Source organism: Heptranchias perlo, chromosome 14 (genome assembly GCF_035084215.1).
Source record: "Heptranchias perlo isolate sHepPer1 chromosome 14, sHepPer1.hap1, whole genome shotgun sequence".
Taxonomy (NCBI): Eukaryota; Metazoa; Chordata; class Chondrichthyes; order Hexanchiformes; family Hexanchidae; genus Heptranchias; species Heptranchias perlo.
The window spans coordinates 20,754,862-20,774,434 of record NC_090338.1 but is presented as its reverse complement, the minus strand read 5'-3'; the positions used below and the strand labels follow the sequence as shown (position 1 = coordinate 20,774,434).

General features: G+C 41.0%; 1 protein-coding gene across 1 annotated transcript in view; it reads right to left on the bottom strand.

The window, feature by feature from the left end:
- Positions 1-19,573, bottom strand: part of tenm2a (teneurin transmembrane protein 2a) — a 1,632,827-nt gene that overhangs the window by 1,602,446 nt on the left and 10,808 nt on the right. The window contains exon 2 of the mRNA XM_067996099.1: positions 16,557-16,593. The gene's annotated coding sequence lies outside the window, so the exon portion shown is untranslated. The remainder of the gene's footprint in view (positions 1-16,556; positions 16,594-19,573) is intronic.

Genomic DNA, 19,573 nt, shown 5'->3' with positions numbered 1-19,573 from the left:
ATGGCTTATGGACAATGACAATGTGCAAGTTGAGGAGGCCGAGACCACCTCTACCGACTCCAGAAGGACATTCCCAGGCTATGGGCCTTTAATAACGTGAGACGAGGAGTGGGAGTGCGAACATCCTGAACCCTCCTTACCTGAGGGAATAAATGAAAGCAATCAACAACACAAAGAGAATGACTTGGAGTTGGAAATTCCAAAGTCAGCCATCCTATGTACATCTGTGTGTGGGAGAGACAAGATTAATTTCAGACAAGCTGCGAGCTCCAGAGAGATAGAGAGAGATAGGAAAGAGAAGCTAGGCCGTCTCTCTCATCTTTTGTTTTTCTGGATTTGTTTCAGATAAAGGGATTATTCCTTTGAAAAAAATGAATTGACTAATCAACCCCTTGGGCTCTCAAGAAGAGCCACAATGAATTTTATTTGATTCTTTTAAAACAGGTGACCATAGTTTTCGGGACCGCATGAGTGTTGATGGTGCCGGATTATCAAGAGTAGTTTGTTGACATAAAGTGACTTTACAAAGTTATGGAGCAACCTTTGCTGGAGAAGTGTTAGTGCAGGAAATGATCCAGCGGTGTTAAGAATTTAAGACCTTGTCTGCAGACATCGGCAGATATCAAATGTCACAGTATGGTGATGTTTTGGACTAAGACTTCAGATTTGGATTTCGATAATTCAAAATTACATAAAGAAGGAAAAGCAAACATCAGTCTTGATCCAAGTTGCTTTTCCTCTTTTGAAAATGTTTTGATTTGTTTTGCTTTAACCCATTTATTGTCTTTCGAGACAGAGTGCTCAAGTTGGGGAGATATGGGAGTTATGTCCAAAAGTAATTATAAGCACTTCTGTCTCTACTGGAAAACCACAAAGCCTGGAGATAATTTGGTCCTGAAATTGGAATTGATAAGTTAAACTGACATGAGTTGCTATCGAATTGGGAAAATTTACCTGTAATTTAAGGAGGTAATTAAATTATATGTTAAAATAAAAGAAGTCCAGCCTAAATGGTTCCTATCCAATGCTGCGTTTCAAGGCAGATTTTTTTTGGGAAGGGAATAAGATTGCACATTGACAAGCCCTGTCAGTCCAACAATACTGCTCTCAAATTGGGATAAATTTGAAATGATGGCATAGACTCAGGCACAATGTAGCGAGATATTTTGGGAAATGAAAAGCGGTTCAAGAAGAATTTAAGTAAAATAAAAAAAATGTTTTAAGATACTGGACCTGACTGTACATATTGTATTGGACAGTAAAGTTCCTCCAGAGCTCATGATTGGCAATATAATGGGATGTGTAAAATTGGATGAGAGGAAATGATTGAGGATATAAGATAGAAAAAGGGAAATTACAGCACCAAATAGGAATTTCTCTAAGGTCATCGCCCTAGGTGATTATGGGTGAATTTCAGGAACCAAACCAAAGGCGTGAGGGAAAGATGTGTGAATGCATCCATGAGTAACATAAATCACTTGGGCATGATTTACTAAAGATATCAATCTGGTATAAATGTACAATCTAGTGAAAGTCAGGAAAGTGTAGTTGAGAATAGTAAATTGATAGCTTTCCCTTGGAGATATTTGTGTCCTTGCCTATACTGAACAATGAGAAAAACTGCATTTGATAGCCTGGCCACTACCTGAGACATCGGGACAATGCAGGAGGAGATAAGCAAAGACCTCAAACACCTCCCACCTCCCACCTCCCCCCACCCCCCACCCCCCCACCCCCCGAAATCCCAAGAATGGCTACAGTGGATATGAAAGATACAAATGTATGTTGACATCATCGGAAACAGAGACCAGGATGAAGAACATGATTACAATAGCCTATGGCCTGGTGAGCTATTGGAACCACTCTTCAAACAGACCAGTTGCTCTTATAGGATTGAATTTTACTGGACATATGACATGTGCCATGGAAAACACATTCAGAAATACCATAAGGAAAAGAGACTGGTCAGCAGAAAGTTAATATTCAAGGACATTACTTATGAAATATTGCATGTGAAGCAACTAGTATGCGGAAATACATGAAGAAGATGCACTGAAGAACAGGTCTCAGACATGCTCAGTTACTTGATAACAGCATGACATGAAATGGTTAATGTGGTCTAGGAGAGTGAGAAAACCTTATAAACAAGGCACTGACACATGCTCCATAGAGAAACTGACTAATTAATGAAACAATCAGGAAACACTGGTACCAATCAGAGGGATTGAAATTAAAGTAAAGAGGGACATAGCAAATTGGATTTCCAAAGTTCAGGGTTACATTCCTTTCAGCGAACAATGAAATTGGGAGAAATAATACTTAGTAAATATACCCACAAGATGGATATTAGTAAAAGGAGAGCTGAAGAATCTTTTAAATCCATGATTTCTCGGTATTATGATACACTGTAGGTTTCTGTATTAACCAAATGAAGCTTAGAAGAAATATGTATGTTTCTATGTGTGTTTATGTTACTAAAATGTAACTCAAGGTAATCTTAGACAAGACCAAGAAGAAAGTTACGGGGTAAGGTGAAAATTGACCCATAGTGGTTTCATTCAGGTTCAAAATGTTGGAGATGCAAGAATATGGTTTAAACTGGGCATAGTAAATTATCCCATCCCACTAGTGTCTGGACAGTTAGCAAGTGGGCGGTGCTGATGGAGACAAGGATGCTGTCTAAGAGTCAGCATGGGGGTAAGATAATTTACGGCCAGGAGAGAAGACCAGCGATGCGTATGTGCAGCCCCAACAGCCGAATAGTATAATGATAGGGCACTCTGCACCCAAAAATTAGAACCATTGGCACAGTGGGCAGTCCACAGTCCGCTTAGACCAAAAGAGCAAATGGTTCAGATAGGGATGTGATGCTGACAAGATGAAAACATCAGATAAGGCCATGGAGGTTAAGATTAAAAGCCTGAAATGAAACAACGCAATGTTGACATTGAAAAGGGGACATCTACCCTTTCAAATCATGCATGGTGGGAGACAGCATAGAACAGAGGATGACACCCTTGGGCTAGAATTATCTCATAGGTTTTAATCCTTGCTCAGTTTGTTTTAATTATAATTGCTGTTATAATGCTTTGTGTAGTATCCTCAATGTATAAAAAGCTGAATAAGCAAATGGATGTAGTTCGCTGCCAAGCTGTGAACTAAAGATGGGATAAAGGATTATTCCTGCAGACTCAAAAGGAGGGGATGCAAGAAAAGCACTATACAAGCTTTCTACATTATTTTAAACCTTGTGTTAAAGTATAATATACATTTTAGTTTAACTGTGAACAAAGAGCTTGCTGTCTTGACCTTGTGAAAGAGAAGGCCTCTTTTGGCTAAGGAGCACCTGGTGTCATCCTCATGCCTTGTTTGTGGAGTAGTAAAAGGGGAGTCATCCAGAGCTTTATTATGCTTAGTGTGAAGATAAGGGCTATGGACATCTTGCAGTCCACTAATCACGAGTGGAATGTTAGATACCAAATTTTGGGTAGAAGGGAGTGAGACTGATAGCAGCTCCTTCGAGACAGAGAGGATGATTGATGGGAAGATCATACAGAGCAAATTGTGTTTAAAACGTATATAAGTTAGGTGCTTTTCGGTAACAAATCAGAGCATTCTTGGAGCAAGTCTGGACTGCTCATCAATCAAGGCTTTCGATGGTGCACTTCGGGACCTTTGTTGCGTGATCCACTTTGTCAGGTTGTATCGATCTTACCAGCATCTTTGATTGTACTTTTGTATTTTAACATCTTTGTTACTTGTTACAACTTCTTAATAAAGCCGTTATACTTTGGAACAAACCACCTTGCGACCTTTTGATTAAGGACTTGAACAGTATAAGTATTTACTTACAGCTTGTTAATTAAGTGTAATCCCTCCAACCTCATGAGCTTTGGCAGTGTCAGTAGCGGAGGGCCCCGGGTGGATGCATCCTGGCATTTTCACCTAGATGTTCCCGACCCCCCCTCCACCACCCTTGCAGATTTTTGACCTCTATATCTATATTTTGAAACTCCAGTCCTTTTCATAACCACAGCCTTGCCCAGCTCATTTTTGCTGAGAGTTTATGGCATGAACTTATTGCTCTACGGGGTAAAGAATCTCTTTGAATCTCCAGTCTCACTTGAGGTTTCCTAATTTTGCAGTCCTATTTTCCAGTCCTATAAATGAGATAACTTGCTTATTTCCAAATTACGCAATTTTAACCCGACAGAACATACTGCAACGCAGTCTGGTTAAGGATCTGCTGCTGTTTTGGTTATTCATTTAATTACTTTAGTGAAGGTTTACCCACAAAGGTAGACATGAGATAGCCTTTTACTTTTGCAGGTTTCTGCTGACAATGGTGTTGCTTGAAGGAGCATTAGCTGTGAAATACGCAGGCGTGGCATTAGCTTTAACATGGCATCCCCTGCACATCAGGGTTTCTCTGAGTGGCAGGTGGCATTGTGAGTGACAGGTGGTCCTCTGGGTCCTACCTGATGACCTTCAACAGATGGGTCACAACATGCCAAGCAGAGATTGGAATGAGAGGATTTTTTTAATATTTTATAATCCTCCAGCAAGGCCTGTCACAGTACTACAAGGCATCTTACCCAGCAAGCAGGTAGGTGGCTGGACATCACATAGAATTGCTGACAGGAGGTCAAATCTGTTTCTGTGCTGAAACCTTGATCTCTTTATTACCCAGTGTATTTAAAAGGAAACGTGGCATGTTCAGAGGAGTTTAATGCTTCCATTTTATTGTTTAAATGTGTCCGAAAATGAAGGGGACAAAATCAGCAATCATCTAAATTGAATGTGATGAAACAATGAGCAGATCATAAACCATCTTCCAAGTATGCTGTTATTTCTATAGATAGTCCAGCAGCGGTCCCAACCTTTTCTGCATCTGGTTGCCAAGCAGCAGTTTAAATCTTTTATTTAAATACATGCTGCGCCTCTGGTTCAAAGTAAAAGGGCTGTATGGGGTGGTCAGAGGTGAGCACACTCTTTGTGATACCTCCCCCCATGAGTTTCTACTCTCAGATGCTCCATCCAGCCACCTACCTGCTTGCTGGGTAAGATGCCTTGTAGTACTGTGACAGGCCTTGCTGGAGGATTATAAAATATTTTAAAAATTCTCTCATTCCAATCTCTGCTTGGAATAGGTGGAAAATATTCTCTGTCCTACGCAAAATAAAAGGACAAGAAGAAAAGAAAATACAACAGTCAATCCTATGCACCGGCTGGGAAATAATTGGCAACGTCCTTGAAAGAAAACAATGCAGGGCTTTAACAACTTCCTTGCTGCCCAGCAGTCTGCCTATGCTGAGGGAGTGTCCAACAGCAGTGGAATGGCACAAACTGGCACGGATGATTGAGATGTCTCTCAGAAAGTAACCACATCCATATCATCCTACCACCCTGCGCAAATGGCCGTAGATGTATCAAAGCATACAGGCCAAAGCAGCCACTGTATTGATACTACTGCCAACTGGAGTTGTAGAACAACCATTCAGTACAAGGAGGTAATGAACCACTTCCATCCCTACAGGCAGACAATGACACGCAGCAGCCATCCAACTCACTTCCTTCTCCCATTGGGAAAGTACTTCGAAGGCATGGTTAGGAAGGCCGCGGAAAATACATGCATTAGGGCGAGGCCACATAATGTGGGAAAACCACCAGTTAAACAAAGGTCTAACAGCTAAACAGCAAAAGCAACTAAAATAGGTGGAAAGTACTCATAGGAATCATAGGAACATAGGAACAGGAGGAGACCATTCAGCCCCTCGTGCCTGCTCCGCCATTTAATAAGATCATGGCTGATCTGTGATCTAACTCCATATACCTGCCTTTGGCCCATATCCCTTAATACCTTTGGTTGCCAAAAAGCTATCTATCTCAGATTTAAATTTAGCAATTGAGCTGGTATCAATTGCCGTTTGCGGAAGAGAGTTCCAAACTTCTACCACCCCTTGTGTGCAGAAATATTTTCTAATCTCGCTCCTGAAAGGTCTGGCTCTAATTTTTAGACTGTGCCCCCTACTCCTAAAATCCCCAACCAGCGGAAATAGTTTCTCTCTATCCACCCTATCTGTTCCCCTTAATATCTTATAAACTTCGATCAGATCACCCCTTAACCTTTGAAACTCCAGAGAATACAACCCCAATTTGTGTAATCTCTCCTCGTAACTTAACCCTTGAAGTCCGGGTATCATTCGAGTAAACCTACGCTGCACTCCCTCCAAGGCCAATATGTCCTTCCGAAGGTGCGGTGCCCAGAACTGCTCACAGTACTCCAGGTGCGGTCTAACCAGGGTTTTGTGTGGCTGCAGCATAACTTCTGCCCCCTTGTACTCTAGTCCTCTAGATATAAAGGCCAGCATTCTATTTGCCTTCTTGATTATTTTCTGCACCTGTTCATGATACTTCAATGATCTATGTACCTGAACCCCTAAGTCCCTTTGGACATCCACTGTTTTTAACTTTTTACCATTTAGAAAGTACCCTGTTCTATCCTTTTTTGATCCAAAGTGGATGACCTCACATTTGTCTACACTGAATTCCATTTGCCACAGTTTTGCCCATTCACCTGATCTATCAATATCGTTTTGTAATTTTATGTTTTCATCTACACTGCTTACAATGCCACCAATCTTTGTGTCATCGGCAAACTTAGATATGAGACTTTCTATGCCTTCATCTAAGTCATTAATAAATATTGTGTATAATTGAGGCCCCAAGACAGATCCCTGCTGGGCTCCACTAGTCACATCCTGCCAATGTGAGTACCTTCCCATTATCCCTACTCTCTGTTGCCTTTCGCTCAGCCAACTTCCTAACCAAGTCCGTACTTTTCCCTCGATTCCATGGGCTTCTATCTTAGCTCACAGTCTCTTATGTGGGACCTTATCAAATGCCTTCTGGAAGTCCATATCAATAACATCCATTGACATTCCCCTGTCCACTACTTTAGTCACCTCTTCAAAAAATTCAATCAGGTTTGTCAGGCACGACCTACCTTTCACAAATCCATGCTGGCTCTCTCTGATTAACTGAAAATTCTCGAGGTATTCAGTCACCCTATCCTTAATTATAGACTCCAGCATTTTCCCCACAACTAAGGCAGTGAATTTCCTTGGAGAGCCACAGGGCAAGAGCAGCTCCAAGGATATCTTCAGACTAAATAAATCAGGGCCATTTAAGAGCAATGATCCAACATGAGAAAAAGTCTCCCTTGCAGCACCCATTTTTATATGTTTCACGTGCTTTTCAGGGCCTATACGAGCCTCGCACAAAACGCGTGTATAGGCCGTCAACATTAAAAGTATTCCCATGTCACATTGACACACTGCCCTCACCAGACCTCACTGTCCCCAATGCACCAAACATTGCATTATTAGCCCCAATAGCCTGTCTTGTTATTTTACAAACACATGATGTTGATACATGCTAATAGACTGAAGGGTTAAACAGGGTCTTTGAGTGACCAGCAAGAAATTCCAAAAGTGACTTAAAACACATTATCTAGTGGAACTACTGTTTCCTCTGTCTGTGGAAGAAGACCTTACATGAGCCATTGTCCAAGTAGGCACACCCAGTCAATAGAATGGATCTAAAAAGTAATTTCATATGACAAGTCTGATTTCCTTCTATAACAATCCCAAGCATTTCACAGATTAATAATGTGTTCACCTAGTCATCTGTCCCTAGATGCTGAGAGGCTGTTTCTTCTGGCTGGAGAGTCTAGAACTAGGGGGCATAGTCTCAGGACAAGGGGTCGGCCATTTCGGACTGAGATGAGGTGGAATTTCTTCACTCAGAGGGTGGTGAATCTTTGGAATTCTTTACCAGAGGGCTGTGGATGCTTAGTCGTTGAGTATATTCAAGGCTGAGATCGATAGATATTTGGACTCTAAGGGAATCAAGGGTTATGGGGATCGGGCGGGAAAGTGGAGTTGAGATCGAAGATCAACCATAATGTTATTGACTGGCGGAACAGGCTCGAGGGGCCTTATGGCCTACTCCTGCTCCTAGTTCTTATGTTCTTATGTTTCCAATAGGGTTGACATTTAGGGCCCTATTGACCCTTTTTTATTTGAGGCTTTTAAACAGAATGTTTAATTCACCATTTTGTGTAAATCATTAACCAAAAATACATGTGAAAAAAGCTCTATCCAAATTATTGAAGAAGCAATGGACTTCTTTATACTGCTGAACACTGTGGAGGGTTCATACTATACAGCCATTAAGGCTATTTGGATGGGAAATGTGGAATAATTATGTTCATTTACAGCCCAAATGACAATGTGCAATCTTGCACAGTTAAAAATAGAAATTTAATAGCAACAGTATGTTAATGTTAGGTCATTCCAAGGAATTTTCGATGGAATTGAGCAAATTCAAGAGCTCAGCAACAAGAGAAGAATCACCTGACAGTACTGATCAAAATCTGCAATTCAAACCCACTTAAAGTGTAGCCATGTTTTGGGCAGCATCAGTTTTAATATTGGTGAAGAAATTCATTAAAAAGATATGACTGGCCTAAAATACTTTTAAATTGTAAGTGGATGTCAAAATTCTTGGGGTAAAATTGAAAATATGTAGTATACAGGTTCATATTAGACAAGGTGTATACAGTGGAAGGTATACACTTCATAATGTGCAGTACAGTACTATACAGATTATACAGTGCACAGTGTGTAAGACATCACAGTTTAGGTATTATACAAGGCACAGTATGCCATATACACTGTATAAGGACAATGCAGAAACATTGGGGGTTAAATTCAACTTTGGCAGGGGTTCAAAATGGGCGGTAGAGGACTGGTTGCTCGTTATATACTCTGACCAATTTTCCTTTAATCGAAAGGAAAACTGAACGGGGTCTATAACAGGCGTCTGATTTGCTACTGCCCATTTTGCACCCCCGCCTGAAGTTAAATTTTACCTCCAATGTCTAGTACAGGATTGCATAAGGTGTGTGAAGATAACTGGGTACAGTAGAGCAATGTAAAAAGCCACCGAATATAGTACAGGAGTGAATAAGACAACACACAACGTGTATTTAATTATAGAATCATAGAATCATAGAATCATAGAAGTTACAACATGGAAACAGGCCCTTCGGCCCAACATGTCCATGTCGCCCAGTTTATACCACTAAGCTAGTCCCAATTGCCTGCACTTGGCCCATATCCCTCTATACCCATCTTACCCATGTAACTGTCCAAATGCTTTTTAAAAGACAAAATTGTACCCGCCTCTACTACTGCCTCTGGCAGCTCGTTCCAGACACTCACCACCCTTTGAGTGAAAAAATTGCCCCTCTGGACCCTTTTGTATCTCTCCCAGTGTGCAATTCAACAGTTTGTTTTCACAGGGTATAATTTGTAGTCGCAGCACTGTATAAAGTATGTACAAGGCACAGTGTGCAGTAGAAAATAAGGGCTATTTAGGGCTCAGGGTGCTATAGTGAATTATTTAGGGTGATACAATGTGTAGTGCAGCACAGTAAGTTATATACAGGCATAGTGTGTAATACACCAAAAAACGTTTATGCAGAGCATAGGATGTATCACATACAGTACCGTATAGAGTTAAACAAGGCACAGTGTGCAGTATAGTATTTTGAAGGATTATACAGTGCAATCTGTGTAGTGCAGCACTGTACTCAGACTGTAAGGTATATACAGAGCATAGTATATAATACGGCAATACGTAAAGGTGCAAGACGCCGTATGGCACAATATAGGATTAAACAGTACACCGTATGCAGTTGCAGGACTGCATTAGCTTGAGAGGATGTTCACTATTCTGGTAACACACCCAATCGTGGTTATGTGCTATAACAGGCAAATTGTTTACATAAGCCACCTGAATGATCATTTAAGATTGAAGATCGTTTTTCAGGAAAGTTAAAAGCTTGTGATATAAACTAGTCACTGCTGATCGTAAGCATCCATTTCTATAAATACATAAGGGAGATAGGCAAGCTGAATACGCTTCCAGCATTTCTTACAGGCACTGAAAGAAAAGAAAATGCAGTTTGTGCTGCTTTGTACTGGCTACTGCGGAGAATAAATGAGCCTTCACGTGTTATATATCATTCGAAAAGACCAACTCTGCTGTATCCAACTGTCAATGGTATTGTAAAGCTGTCTGCAGCCCAGTCATCATATAATTAATCATTCAGTGATGTTTCAAATGAAGCCTACCGACTAAAACAGTTTCTTTCTCTTGCCATTGTTCAGATAATCTCAAAGTTAGCGGAACAGCAAAGTTCATGAACAGTGCTGCTTGTTTCACGATCTCACCCATTGCCTTGGTTCTGGCTTCATGAACAGAACTTTGAGTTGAAGAGCAGAGTTTAGCACTGTCAGCATACAAATCATTCGTTTTTGGCAGAGGGATTTTATTCCCATTAATATGAGGGATGGTTGTGCTGGGGGAACAGGACACTTTTTCAACCCACGGCCAGCGTCAATTCTTCCCAGGTTAGCACTGCATGGGATAGATATAGAATAATGGCCTATTTATGTCTCAGGAAGCCGTTTGAAATATTCCTCTGTTTAGCAAGTCAGGGAAGACGGGTCATCAATTTAAAATCATCACAGAGAATGAGAGGAGAGGTCAGGAGAACTTTCTTTAAGCAGAGGGTTATTGGAGCATGGGATGCTTTGTCACAGGGAATAGTTGAGGCAGAGACGATTACATCTTTTAGGGGAAAAGTGGACATACATTTGAAACAGATATATATAGGGCTATGATGAGAGAGCAGGGCATTGACATTAGTTTTGGATTGCTCTAGCCAAGAGATATCAGAGGTGTGATGGGCTGAATGGTCTCCTTCTGTTCTGTAAACTTCTATGGTTAAATTGCAGAACTGATTCCATGGCACCGGAACAGAAAAGCCATCTTGTGGACACACAATTGGCTTAAAGTTGCTCTGTTTTTGGCTGCTGTAATTTCCCCAATGGCTGTGGAAGATCTCTAGAAGCCAGCAAACAAACAACCACACAGCTGATCTTTACAGCTGGGCTGAGCTACACAGTCCACCCATGCCCCCCCCAATAAAGGTAACGGCTTCTATCTCTGATAGTGGACCTTGGATGAGTCAACGGTGTCATCTTATGTTAATGAGGTTGGGGTTGTTGGCAGGTGCAGCATAGCACAGTGCAGTAAAGAGGGTATGAAGCTCCCTTCTACCCCCATTATAAGGCTCATCCCCAGCCTCAGAGGAGAGTCCTCCATCACACTAGTGTACTATTTCTTTCTCGCATGCAAGTCACCTTTGTGGCATCTCTAAGAGAGACTGTCAATTTAATGCCAGCTTTGGCATATTAAGGGTAACTTTCTATCAACTTGCACTGAAAACGAAGTGGTTTGAGACTGTCACAACCCATTTCACAAAGATACAGACAGGATCCTGTTGAACTTACCTGCAAGCTGGCTCCATGTTCCAGCCGGCTAATTTTGGTAAGGTGCCAGCTGGCAAGATTCATCAGTATTGTGGAGATAAGGCCCGAGGCTCAATTTTGAGCGAGCTTCAGGCCGCGTTCGAGACATGTCGCTCATTTCACAAAAGGAACCAGCACGCACCAATTTCTACCCCGGTGAATTTACCAACTGAGCTATTGGGAACTTTTGTTGTAATTTATGTATTCAAGATGATGGGTGTACATGTTTTGAAAGGAGTTTCCCCACTTATTTTCCCACCCAGTGACATCAATCATCCTAAGGTCAAATGTAATAGATGGGCTAGAAGCAGTACAGGCCCCTCAACAAAGTGTCATAACCTCAATATTGGAAAGCAACCCTGTACTGAACCAATGTTACTGGTTCAATTCCACACCAGCTATTCATTTGGCTTCTGTGAATCAGACGGTCAACTTAATGGAACATTCTGCTGAAATGTGAGAGCTTCTACGCTGTGGATTTGTGACCAGTAGGAACTGGGTTGAGATTGCCCAACCTGATTTTATGAAGACATTTTACAGACAGCTCCTCCAGCTGTACAAAGATCTCTGTGCTCCTCCAATTCTGGCCTCTTGCACAACCACGATTTTCTTCGCTCCATTGGCAGCCATGCTTCAGCTGCCTAGGCCCTAAGCTCGAGAATTCAGTCCGTAAATCTCTCCGCCTCGCTAGCTCTCTCTCCTCCTTTAAGTTGCCCCTTAAAACCCCTTAAATTTATTCGAGTTTTTTTGAGGATGTAACTGGCAGGGTAGATAAAGGGGAACCAGTGGATGTTGTATATTTGGATTTTCAAAAGGCATTTGATAAGGTGCCACATAAAAGGTTGTTACACAAGATAAGGGCTCATGGGGTTGGGGGTAATATGTTAGCATGAATAGAGGATTGGTTAACGGACAGAAAACAGACAGTAAAGATAAACAGGTAACTTTCAGGTTGGCAGGCTGTAACCAGTGGAGTACTGCAAGAATTGATGCTTGGGCCTCAAATATTTACAATCTATATTTATGACTTGGTTGAAGGGACCGAGTGTAATGTATCGAGTGTAATGTATCCAAGTTTGCTGACGATACAAAGCTGGGTGAGAAAGTAAGCTGTGAGGAGGACACAAAGAGTCTGCAAAGAGATATTAGACAGGTTAAGTGATGGGCAAGAAAGTGGCAGATGGAGTATAATATGGGGAAATGCGAGGTCATTCACTTTGGTAGGAAGAATAGTGAAACAGAATATTTTTTAAATGGTGAGAAACTATTAAATGTTGGTGTCCAGAGACACTTGGGTGACTTGGTACAAGAAACACAAACTGTTAGCATGCAGGTACATCAGGCAATTAGGAAGGCAAATGGCATGTTGGCCTTTATTGCAAGGGGGTTGGAATATAAGAGTAAGGAAGTCTTACTACAATTGTACAGGGCCTTGGTGAGACGTCACCTGGAGTACTGCATACAGTTTTGGTCTCCTTATCTAAGGAAGGATATACTTGCCTTCGAGGCGGTGCAATGAAGGTTCACTAGATTATTTCCTGGGATGAGAGGATTGTCCTAGGAGGAGAGGTTGAGTAGAATGGGCCTATATTCTCTGGAGTTTAGAAGAATGAGAGGTGATCTCATTGAAACATATAAGATTCTGAGGGGGCTTGACAAGGTATAGGCTGAGAGGTTATTTCCCCTGGCTGGAGAGTCGAGAACTTGGGGGATAAGGGGTCTGCCATTTAAGACTGAGATGAGGAGGAATTAATTCACTCAGAGAGTTGCGAATCTTTGGAATTCTCTACCCCAGATGGCTGTGGATGCTGAGTCGTTGAGTGTATTTAAGGCTGAGATAGATAGATTTTTGGACTCTAGGGGAATTAAGGGATATGGGGATCGGGCAGGAAAGTGGAGTTGAGGTTGAAGATCAGCCATGATCTGACTGAATGGTGGAGCAGGCTCGAGGGGCCATATGGCTTACTCCTGCTTCTATTTCTTATGTTCTTATGTTCTTAACCTATCTCTTTGACCAAGCATTTGGTCACCTGTCCTAATATTTCCTTATGTGGCTCGTTGTCAAATGTTGTCTGATATCGCTCCTGTGAAGTGCCTTGGAACATTTTACTACGTTAAAGGCGCTATATAAATGCAAGTTGTTGTTGTCGTTGCCGTTAGACTGTACTAGAGTCAAATCCAATACTCAGTAGTTAAAAGACAGCATTCCAAACTGGCTGGAGCACCCAGTTCCTGACACCATGCCATAATTCACTCCCTGCCACTCCCCACCAGCTGCTGGAGCCCACCACAGACAGCCCCCCATGTGTGTATGGTGACTGATGCACTCTGAGGTGATAAAGCTTCCAATTTGTTTAATTAAGTATGTGGGGGGAGAAAAGCAATTTTGATCTGCTAAATTATTCTAAAGGTCATTGTTTGTTGTTACTCTTTAACCAACAGATTCATCATTTTCATAAATCACAAGAAAATCCTTCATCTTTATTTAATTTGATTCTGAGAGCAAAATCCTCAGAAGCTCAAGAGGAACTAAAGTCCTAACAAGCGTATTAATCAAGTCAGTTTAAAAAAAAATTCATGCACCAGATAAAATATTTAATAGCGAAGTGAAATCATATTATATTTATAATTTAATAAAGTAATCATTTAAATTCATCAGTGAATAATTTAGTTGAATAAGTGATATATAGTGTTCAGTCAATTGGACTGCAATGGATTACTGTGCAAGTTTTCTATTGAGATCAAATTATTCTTTTTCCTCTTTGTTGCCAGAAAGAATTCCCTCCAGAAAATATTCATTCAACTGGTCTCTTACAGACGGCAACATGGCTGTTCTTGTGGACATGCAGCAGATGCCAGAATACACCTGGTTAAAATGAGTTTGGCTCGTCAGTGAGCCAGCAGTCATTAATAAAGTTAGAATATACTCTACTCCAAGCTTTTCATTCTGTTTTAGAACTGGAAGAATAATTGCCTCCTGCAAGTCATGCAACAGTGTGATAAGAATTAGTCACAATATTGAATCAATGCAGCACCCTCACCAATGTAATAAAATTTAAATAAGTGGTATGCTGGAACTTGACATTCTCACAGTAGGATTACCCATAGTGCAATTCCACCAACGATCTGCCAAGCATATGCAATTAAAGGAGCTGTACTCTTACTGTAGATGATGTCATTTCAATCTCTTATTGCTTCTCATTCTCAGCTCCCAGTTATTCCAAGCCTAATGAATATTCAAACATTTTTTATGCTGGAGTCAGGGAGTGAAAGCTGACTGAAGTGCAGCATTTTGATCTGCTGGAGATCTCTTGGAGGGTAAAGCATACAAGGGAAATGAGTTCAGAAAGCAAGTTATTCATGTGACTACTGAAGTATGAACGTTGTGTCTGTAACAGGAATGCAGCGTTGTACTTACACCTACTCTCTCGCGATCAGATTGTAATTTATAATAATCTACAAATTCCTGACAATTGGGCTGTAGAAGGACATTTAAAATTCAAAGAATAGACATAAAGAGCCGTTCCAATCACACAGCTAATATTAGAAGCATTGGCCCAGATTTTTGACCTGCACTAGTGTTTGGGAAGATTCAGCAACCTTAGTTTAATAAAATGGAGAACAGAGTGGTAAATCTTTTGAATTACTATCAAAATTCATCCAACAACTATTCAAAGGATATGGGGAAAAGGCAGGAAAGTGGAGTTGAGGTAAAAATCAGATCAGCCATGATCTCATTGAATGGCGGAGCAGGCTCGAGGGGCTGAATGGCCTACTGCTGCTCCTATCTCTTATGGTCTTATGGTGCCAAAGTCCAGGCCACTGTGTTATTCAATGATGCCAGATTAGGGTCTCTGTATGTGCAATGGGGGGAGACACTTCTGTTACCTGGGTTGAAATCCAGCCCAGATGGGCCTCTGAATGGTGCAATGGGGGGGGGAGACACTTCTGTTACTGGGCAGTAAGGGTTTTATGTGAATGAGTTTCAATCCAGCTAATAGTGGACATAGCCCAGAACACATTTAGAGCTAAATTGGCAATCTCATTCGAAGATGTCACAGGATGACTCATGGAGGAAATGAAAAAATTGTCACACTGGTGCAATGAGGGGAAACTCTTCTAACATTGGGGGGGAAACACATTTTTGGGTCAGTTTAAAGGGGCCTTTGAAGATGTTCTGTTCTCCATCACCGGTATTGTTCTCCTGCTTGACCGAAACTTTCACAATAAAATAGTGCCAGATCAATGCATTATTAGCCAGGAAAGGCCACTGGAAAAGTTGGAGGAGTCTCCTTGCCAATGGAGCACCACATTTATTGCCTAGTTAATGTGTTACAGAGCATAACTGGCAACAGGACAAACAGCTTTACCTAAAGTAAATATTAAAACACAGGTTCCATTTCTACTCTGCCTAGTTCCTGATACCAATTAAACCAATGTGGGAAGAGATTCAACAGAGGCTATCAACTCCCTGAGGACTGGTGAAATCAGAAGGCGAGTCATTAACGGATTTCTGTTACAAGAGCAGGTTTGGTTGAAGTCTTGGAATAGGTCGCCTGCCTGCCCATCATGGTCTCTCAAAAGACAAGAGGAAGACAACAAAATAGTGTAGGAGGGAGGGGTGGAAGATTTAATAGGATATCATGACTTCAAGAATGTTTTCCTGAATGGAAAAAAAAACAAAATGGTTCCTCCCGCTCATTATAGCTATTGTTACAATGAATAATCCAGTAGCTGCTATGCTACAGTGAGGGATCTTCAGTCAATTAAAGCACATAGTTGTCATTCTTTTCATTTAATTGACTTTCTGTCCTTCCATCATAAACCTTGTTGATTTTTTCACTGCAACATTCGGATATGTCACAAAGTGTGCAGAACACTTGTTTTATTTTTGCCAGCAGTACTTTTAAAAATAAATTGTCTCCTTATTTTTAGATTGTTATTCCACTTCTCCCCTTTCCCAGGCAACATATACCATCCTTTCAGCAGGACAGGCAGGTGACCTGATCTTAGATCTCCATGAATACAACTCGACAAGTGGCTCTTTGGAAATACGTGACATTTACTGAAAATAAAACAGATCCGAGAATGCAACTAGAAACAATATATTACCTTGGGCTCTTAATGCTTGACTCTGATTCTTCCTTGGCTGCAAAACAGAATAAGAGAGAGTTACAAAATTATTCTTGACAATGTTAATCAAAATCTTGACTCGCTTATGCAGTATTCTGACAGCTCCGAGATGATTAGAACTCTTCTGGACTGTGTGGCCGCAGGCACTAATGTTGGACACAGATAGCAACCAACCAGTCACGTCCTGAAATGTCATGTGTGTACATGCTGCCTGTTTGGAGGTCAATGTTGCACCCATTACTAACCTTTTCTCTATGTTACATGATGGTGTTTCTATTAATGGATGGTTCTAATCACTCACCTTGTGCAGAGACTGCGTGTGCAGCTTTCAGTGATTGTGAAACAGTTTCGTTGCTACACCTACGAACCATTAACATCTGCGCCTGCTGTGCCTTTGCAAGCAGGAGTCCTACTAATGCACTGGAAACTATGCTCACAGCACTTACACTGACGGACCTCCTGTATTTGCTAACTACCTTACCTCCAAGAAAAGAATCAGTAGTGGAACGAAAGGCATAAAATACAATCACTTAAAGAGGGCGTATAATAACATTTTCAAAACTTTGGACTCATCAAGATGACTGATGTCAATGCTGGGCAATGGAACACGTGTTCCCCTTTTTGCCTATCGTTAACATTAAGCACTGCCAGGTCAATATTGTTTAGAAGTAGTGTCAAGTTCCCTCTAAGTTATTCCATCAAGCAATCCCAGGTCTGCTAAACGGGTTTTCCGCCAGACTTCCGGCATAGTTAAGGCGGTGGAGCGAGAGCAGCTCCGAGGAAATTCCCAGCCTAAGTCACAGAATCATAGAAATTTTGGTTTGGAAGGCATTCAGCCTATCATGCCTGTGCCAGTGTTAACTCCACATCAGAGCAGTAAACAATGATCATATATCCTTGTTCATTTTCCATACCTTTCAATATTTTCTTTCTTCAAGTGTTTATCTAATTCCCTTTTAACTGTTGTGATTAGCCTTATTAGCCATTTATGGTAATGCATTCCATATTCTAATAACCCTCTGCTTCAAAACATTTCTTCTAACCTCATCTTTATGCCTTTAGTACTAATCTTACATTTAAGCCCCCTTGTTATCGGTTTGTCCTCTCCAATCCTTTCATAATTATAAACATTTCTTTTGGATACTTTTACTGTTCCAGTGAAATATAATCTTGGTTTCTCAAGCCTTTCATCAAATCTATATCCTCTCATCCCTGGCATTATCCTTGTGAATCTATTTTGCATCTTTTATTTGTGTAATGAGCTCCCCAAAGCTGCTCCCAGTACTCTAGTTGTGGCCAACCAATGTCATGTATCATTTGTCATTTTTCTTAAGTAATTCAATACCTGTTGGTAGCAAATTCAAACTTTACTGTCCTGTGAGAAAGCATCATGAATGCATTTTGGCTGTTGCTTTTGTTTCTGGTCCTTTTTCATAAGAACATATAACAGCAACACAGCCCGATCTCCATCATAATACCACTTATTTATAGTTCTTTCAGCAACAAAGAAACTATACAAAAGACCGCTTTCATATGCCATGCACGATAACAATCTCTCAGGTAATGTACCTTCCAATAGAAAAACGATACAAAGCATCTTTTCTATAACGCTGTCTGATAACATACATTGCTCAGCACTCCTTCTTTAATGGAGAAACCATGCTGAAAAATTCTATAACACACCTCTCACAACAGAACTACTCAATAGCAATTGTTATTGTTCCTGCTCCAACAGAAGAACTACCTGAAACAGAAGAACGACTGTATGTTCTGACTATTCCAATGATCTCCTGGCCGGCTTTCCACCTTGCACCCTCCGTAAACTTGAGCTCCAAAGCTCTGCTGCCCATATCCTAACTCGCACCAAGTACCATTCACCCATCACTGCAGTGCTCACTGACCTACATCGGCTCCCGGTGTGGGAACACCTCAATTTTAAAATTATCGTCCTTGTTTTCAAATCCGTCCATGGCCTCGACCCTCCCTACCTCTGTTGTCGAACATGGAAGTTATATAATTTCCCTATAGCAGTCAGTAAAATTTTAAAAAGTCTATGGGCCCCTCAGTTGGATTATCCCAACAATTGTCAAACTCCCTTATTCCAAGGGCTGAGGTGCCCCTACAGGTCATATGCTGAACTCAGCATCATCCCAAACACTCACTGGTCAGGTATGCAAATGCACTTTAACAGCATTACACATTTTTATTATGGGTTAACAATGAGATAAAGAATTACTGATAGCAAACTAAAAACACAAATTTGGTTGTTATGAGTGATTATCACGGTCATTTTGTTCAATCTACCATTAAATCCTTTATAATACCACACAATTCAACCACTGACAGATGTATGCCAATATGTTCATGCCCTTTTTTCAAATTTAGTGGAAAATTTGCAAAGAAAATGAATATTTATCTGAATGTTAAATTATGCCACATCATGAAGCAACAGCGTAATGTTTTCCAATACTGCTGTGTGCTCTAATTTTGCAACAAGAGTTATATTACAGAACTACACTTTGCAATTTTTTCAGAATTTTTTTTATTACTGCAAGCCATGCCAACTTTAATATGTATATATTAAAAGGAAAAGAAAGCAGAGGGCCGAGTATTTTTTGTTTAAAATACAATCCATTTACTAGATACAAAATATATACTTAGAAGAATCTGGTCTATCAAAACTTCAATTTTCTGAGAGGCCTGCCATGTCAGGCCACCCTCCCTCCTAGGTTGTTTGTAATATTGCAGTCACGAAGTATCTACTCATGCCCCAAAGCAGCTTCATTGCAAACAACAAGGCCCGTTGCTTCAGAATGGCCTAGGAGTTGCTCTTGTGCTGCCTCACTCTGGAATCCACATTATTGACTGTGGCAGTGTATCCAGACAAGAGCATGTTATCCCAGGATCAGTTCTTTCCTTCCAGCATGGCTCTCAGGCCAGTCCAATGTCACAGCCCCAGTTGTTTCTAACACACGTTTCAGGACATACACGGATTG